We start from the raw sequence: 5,017 nt of genomic DNA, 5'->3' as shown, positions 1-5,017 counted from the left end.
ACCTTCATCAGCCAGCACTCTCTAACTGTTCAGCCCCTGAAGAAGATACAATTTTTAACCATTTTCCAGAATTAGGCTAGGCGCGGGCCATTCTTACTTTCAAAGGTAATCTGTTCCAAAGGCAGGAGAGTGCAGGAAAAAATTGTTTCCAGACTCCCACACACATCAGATCTGTCATGAGTGGGAGCAAAGAATGCCCCTTGGCTGGTTTATTTTGGTTCGGAGGATTCCAGCAGGAGCAGAAGATTTAATTCCTGGTTATAGGAGAAAGGGACAATCAATTAATGCTTTGCTAATATATTTGTAATGGATTATGTCCGTGATGGTGAACCTAAGGTACGTGTGCCACAGATGGCACGCAAGCCGTCGCCCATCTGAGCTCCACCATACATGTGCGTGCACTTTCCGCCGTACAGCTGATTTACAGTCTCTGCCATGCATGCAGGAGACGTGTGCGCATGGGTGCGGGGGGGGGGTGCATTTGCATGCGTGGGGAGGGGGGACGTAGGGGGGTTTAGTGCTCCCCCCACACCCCATTTTTGGATCCCAGGACGCTTAAGAGAGGTCTGCTAGGCCCAAAACCGGCCTCAGGGGTTGTTAGATGTGCATGCTCAGGGGGAGAGGCTTGAGGTGGGGTATTTCACAAGCATTGCATTATGGGTGTATATATATGGGGGCGGGGTATCACACACTTTTGGCACACGAAGACAAAAAGGTTAGCCATTACTGGATTATGTCCGCTCTTTTGGGGAGCAATGGCAGCCCCAGAGCCAAGATCATGAAAGAGTAATTTTTATAAAGGCTTGAGAAAAATCAGGAAATGCAGAATTACAACCTGTAGGAAAAAGAGAGGTACAGACGTTATTCAGTTCTCATTTTGAATGTGTTTTTTCTTACGTGAATGTGTCTCTGTGTGCACCTCCTCTGTGTGATCTCTCTGCTTCTCATTAACTGGCAATTAGGGAAATTAAATTTCTCAGCACATTTGGAAACCTATCATGTGCGGGAGCGATTAGCAGCTCTGAGTTTTCTTGCCCTGTCAGTGCCTATTTCATATTCACTCATTGTCACGGTAACCTGCTATGTGACAGAAGGCATATGACGTTGCACAGGAAGCTGTTAGATACAGAGAGATGCTTTGCTGATCAGCTACCCAAGCATGCAGTCCCTACATGGTACAGTTTTCAAGAATGGAATGTTCCAGTCAAGGCCCTTTTTTCCAGCAGGATTTCTTTAGTACTGAAAAGCAGCACAATATTTTCTACTTTGGTATGTTCTGAAAACATTTCTGGGCCATTCCTCTCCCCCAAATGTTCAGCTGATGCTGAATCAGTGCACTCTTGAAAGAAAAGCACAATCCTATCCCCATAAAAGCTCCAGAAGATACCAGCTTCATCAAGAAGCTTCAGCTGTGAATTGGGACAATCGTCCATTCCCATGTGCTTTGTACCCTTTAGGCCAGGGGTGTCCAAACTTGGGAACTTTAAGACTTGTGGACTTCAACTCCCAGAATTCCCCAGCCAGCCATGCTGGCTGGGGAATTCTGGGAGTTGAAGTCCACAAGTCTTAAAGTTCGCAAGTTTGGACACCCCTGCTTTAGGCTTATGGGTGCAAGAAGAGTGTTCTCTTATTATCCTTTCTGTGGCCTGCAGAGGTTGCCTAGAGCAGGGGTCTCCAACCTTGGCAACTTTAAGACTTGTGGACTTCAATTCCCAGAATTCCTCAGCTGGCAGAGGAATTCTGGGAATTGAAGTCCACAAGTCTTAAAGTTGCCAAGGTTGGAGACCCCTGGCCTAGGGTGGATGAGGTCATATATTTGAGCCTCCTTTTACATTTTGGGATGGTGGTTAAGGAGCAAGATGTGTACCTTAAGTCTTCAAACAGTATCAGGCCTCTGTTTTACTCCCTTAAAAATTCTGAAATGTGTTCTCCCAACCCAAAAGCTCAGTTCCTTTGGGTACATGGCCCATGTCATGCATGCTGCATTTGGTGCAACACCAAGTCAAGGGTAATTAGGCAGCTTTGCAGAAAGTGAACATAGCAGAATACCTTACATAGAAAGCAAACCATTCAAGATCTCCAAAGGGGCTGTCTGGGAATATTACTGCACTTCCTGGACTCTTCTCTTCAAACTCTTCGTTTTGCATTAAGAAACAATTTCTTTTAAAAAGCAGAGAAATTAGTTTGTCATAGAATTAATTTCCAGCCTCTCCTACATTTGCAAGATTGATCCTGGATTCCAAAAGCTTTCTCAAAGATAAAGATGATGAATGGCTATAGACTAGTGCTATGATGGCGAACCTATGGCACACCTGCCCAAAGTGGCACATGGAGCCTTGTCACCTGGCATGCGTGCGTTGCCCATTCCTCTTCTGGGTTTCTGGCGCGCATGCACCTGTGACGATCAGCTGGCAGTTCTGTGCACAGCAGTGCCGTAAACCGGATGAGCTGGTCTTCGGTTTTCCGGTGTGAGCAGGCGCTCCAGCCAGCTGATTGGCACGTGCACATGTGCACCAGTAACCAGAAGACTTGCTGGCATGCTGGAAACTGGAAGTTTATTTTCTGGCGCATGAACGCCCCCTGGGCAGCTCCTCTTCCTGTTTGTGGCCCAGATGAGCGTGCATACCTGTACGAAGTGCTCCCTTTTTGACACTTGGTGTTAAAAAGGTTCACCATCACTGGACTAGTGCCTCATTTGGGAATATGCTCACGTGGCAAGAAGAAAGATAAACGATGATAATAGGAAGCATTTGTATAGCTTTCCGTATTTTGTACTCAGATAGATCTCCCGTGGCTTTATGAGCAAGACCTCCCTTTTACAGCAGGGAGGTCTTGCTCATATTCTCAACATATTCTCAGGTTTCTAGCTGAGCATGGCTGGGGAATTCTGGGCGTTGAAGTCCACAGGTCTTAAAGTTGCCAAGGCTGGACACTCTTATTTTAATCTTAAACGATATTGTGTTTGGTTGCAACTTAGGAAGACATCAGAATGGGATCCAGCTTTCTACAGTAGTAGTATCCACTTGGTAGGATGAAAAATGAGGGAAGAAATTGCTTGTTTGAATTGTACCTTCTGCCTTGGGGAGGAACAGTAATGACCTTGCAAAGGTTGTCCCAAAAGAAACACGGACAAGGTTTTTACTAGTGTAAAAAAAAGAAAGGAAAACTTGTTTACAGCTTTTCCATTTAGCCCTCTACAGTTCATATGTATTGAAATTGCTGAAGGGTAGCAGTTACCTCTTCTATGAAGCCATGCCTGGGTAGGGAATTGCATTCTGGGTGTCTGAATTTCGGCAGACAGCAAGAGGAGCACTTCTGTTTATTCATCAGTTGTTACCTCCGGGACATCATTCTTTCACACAGCTACCCTTTTACTTTTGACTAGTGTAATGCATGGACATTGAAGGCAAAGTGGAGAGCCTCCAACTTGATGAAACTAACTTGGTCATAAATCACCAGAAAACCGTAACCCTTCCTAGAAACCTGCAGCTATGCTCTTGTTTGCGTCTTAGCATAGGATTGCAGCATAATTACAGGCTTCCAAGGCCTTGTCAATCTGGTTTCAGGAAAAAAAAATCCCCACAGCTTTCCTGGAATGCACCTATGATGACATTGCTTGCAATGCAGCTGATTCAAGAGCAACTGTGGGGTTTGAAAAAAAAAAAGGGTCTGGTTGTTTTCTTCTTAATCGGAGAACACCAATGCTCCCCAAGAAAGCATTAAAGACATCCAGCCTTGCTGCTGCTGAAAAATGCCACCCTCTTTCTGAAGACTTACAAACATTTGGAACATGCTTGTGCTATCTCTCACTAGCTAAATATTTAAGCAGCTGCGTACTGCCGTTGTATTTCAACATGTTATTTTTAACATGCAGCCCCATTTCCCTACTTAAAACTGCATCTGTCAGTGAGTATCCAGTAAGAAGAACAACCGATAAAATTTTTGGCCATTAAAGTGGAGGACAACTTACTTTTCCCCATCAGGTGACCTACATTTCGAGGTCCAGCCTCTGTGCTACTTTCCATGCAGAATGTGCTTTTTGGGTGGAGTACCTGAAACGAACAACAGCAAAGGGAGACAGAAAATGTTCTTTAAGAAGCAGAATTTTGGAAGGCAGGCCAAGGAGATGAAAGGAAGTAGTTTAAGTGGGTTGCAAAAAAAAAAAAATTGGGAAGAAAATAAAATATTTCAAAAGTAACTTCAGGATAAGCAGTAACTTCCAGTAATAACAAACTGCTGTGCATGCAACCCACTTAAAATATATATATTATAGATGCCAAAAGTCTTTGAAGAACATGCCTTGCCCCCTCCCCACAAATAAACTGCTTGCTTTCTTGTCTCCATCCCCCCCACCTTAAGTAGAAACCACATCCTCTCTCCTTTTTTCTCTTCAGTAGCTTCTTTTCTTTTAAGTAGCCATGTGGTTCCTGTGGCTTTTTCCAAGATTCAGCATGGCAATTGGCCATTTCTTAATTAAGAGGAACCATTTCCTGATGACCTTACCATTGGTTAATATTGAATCCTTTATGATTTTATTTTTAGCAGTTGCTCCATTTCAGCACATACCTTCTGTTTCAGCATAAATCAGTTGAATAAGAAAGGGATAAAGAGAAATACATTTATTTCTATCAGTTTTGAAGTCCATTTTTTATTAAAAGTAATTGCAGACAAAACAAAAGCATTCAAAGTTAAGGGAGATAACTGCGGGGAATTTAGAAAAATACTGAGCTTTAAAATTTAAATCATAGCGTACAGGAGAGCAACGGTAAGAATGATAGAAATTCCCTAAAGGATTCAGAAGCATGAATTCAGCCTAAAATGGTATTTTTCAGACTTGACAACTTCAATATACATGCTGGCTGGGGAATTCTGAGAGGTGAAGTCCACACGTTTGAAAATCACCAAGTTCGAAAAAAACCTAAAGCTTTAGAAGAGAAGTAGAAAAATACAAAAATGACACAAAAAAGTACAAAAGAAATACAAAACATAAATCTGGTCTTTTAGCCTAAAGTTTTAT

At 43.1% G+C, this 5,017-nt stretch overlaps 1 long non-coding RNA gene across 2 annotated transcripts; it reads right to left on the bottom strand.

Annotated features, from left to right (window-relative positions):
• On the bottom strand, positions 1-4,441 carry LOC309386751. 2 transcript variants are annotated; one of them, XR_014174483.1, is made up of 3 exons: positions 4,354-4,441; positions 3,971-4,052; positions 1-254 (listed from the first exon to the last, which is right to left on the bottom strand). It is a non-coding gene; the product is annotated as an uncharacterized lncRNA (long non-coding RNA). The 2 variants fall into 2 exon arrangements; XR_014174484.1 differs by lacking the exon at positions 1-254 and adding an exon at positions 2,110-2,160.
• Positions 4,442-5,017: the final 576 nt, after the last annotated feature.

The sequence above is a fragment of the Natrix helvetica genome (genome assembly GCF_964273705.1).
Source record: "Natrix helvetica genome assembly, chromosome: 2".
NCBI classification, from domain to species: domain Eukaryota; kingdom Metazoa; phylum Chordata; class Lepidosauria; order Squamata; family Natricidae; genus Natrix; species Natrix helvetica.
Note: the sequence above shows the minus strand (reverse complement) of the source record. Positions and strands in the feature narration are given on the sequence as shown.